The 1296-nt window shown below is 42.7% G+C and overlaps 1 non-coding gene across 1 annotated transcript; it reads left to right on the forward strand.

Annotated features, from left to right (window-relative positions):
• The first annotated feature begins 920 nt into the window (after positions 1-920).
• trnae-cuc (transfer RNA glutamic acid (anticodon CUC)) lies at positions 921-992 on the forward strand. The gene has a single exon. It is a non-coding gene; the product is annotated as a tRNA-Glu (tRNA).
• Positions 993-1296: the final 304 nt, after the last annotated feature.

The raw sequence follows: 1296 nt of genomic DNA on the forward strand, positions 1-1296 counted from the left end.
TTGATTAATGGTAAGATACCTTTTTCATGCCTTTATCTTTCCGAACTTGTCTCACCGGCCCCCTATGCCAGACAAAAATTGTAAGGCGGCCCCCCACGCGAAAATGTTGGACAACCTGGGTTTAGTCTCTCCGCCATTTCCCCATTTACCACAAATTCTCCTGTCTCTGCCTTTTCACATACCCGAAAGAAGCTTTTACAGTCCCCCTTTATGTTTGTAGCTAGCTTACATTCATATTCTCTTTTCCCTTTCTTTATCAGTTTCAGATTTTGTCAACAGTGAAATAAAAAGGGTTTTAAAATTAAACAAAAGGCTCAATTTAAATATATTTTACGTGAGATCATGGCACATACCCCTAAAAAGCACCAGGAGGGGGCAGGATTTAACACTGTACAAATCAAAATGTTGTCCAGGGCCATGAAACAAAGTGCAGGGCAAAGAAACAACAACTGTTCAAGCCTGAAGGTTTTGTCTGCCGGATCCACGCGGCGATTGGGCTCTTAGTCCTTTCAATTCTATCTTACGAAAACTCATTGATAAGTGTCAATCGTTTATAAGTGTCAAGTATACAGTTTTAAAATTGGAGAGGAGGGACGAGGAAGACAAAAAAACGACAAAAAAAACTTCAGAGTGAACCGAATGACAGCCGATCTGTGCACAATGTATGATCTGCAGATTCTTACAGCACTGCGCCAATTGAAGAGAAAAATCTGCCAGTTCTTTTTAAAAAGTATAGAACCGTGCATTGAAATAAAACTTTGTAACATTGGTCTGCAGAGGCTGGGGCCGCCGCCAGCATCTGCAACAGGCGTCTGGCGCGCAGGGTTGAACCATTCCACCCGGCCTCAGCAGCTGAACATTGCAACATTGACAGTCTGTCACATTATTTATAGAGCTACTGGAGGCTTGTATTTCCGAGCTCCCTGGTGGTCTAGTGGTTAGGATTCGGCGCTCTCACCGCCGCGGCCCGGGTTCGATTCCCGGTCAGGGAAGCATTTTCTTTTCCATGATCAGCTCACGCTTTGCTAAATTTTATTCAATCATGTGTGCAAATTTCTAAAAATTAAGATTTAAATGTATACCATATAACAGGATTCCCCCCCCTACCCCCGAAATTTAGCTAACTTGTTCTTATTCCCGCTGCTGATGGAAATTACTGCCCCATTTTGTATTTTTGTGCTATTTCCGCTTCATAGTGTATGCTCATCGCATTTGTAACACACGACTTTAATTAAGAGTCGGCCGGGTTAGATAATTGTGGAAAGATGGGTGGCAGGTTAGAAGATTGGACAGAAT

Source organism: Heterodontus francisci, chromosome 3 (genome assembly GCF_036365525.1).
Source record: "Heterodontus francisci isolate sHetFra1 chromosome 3, sHetFra1.hap1, whole genome shotgun sequence".
Lineage (NCBI taxonomy): Eukaryota > Metazoa > Chordata > Chondrichthyes > Heterodontiformes > Heterodontidae > Heterodontus > Heterodontus francisci.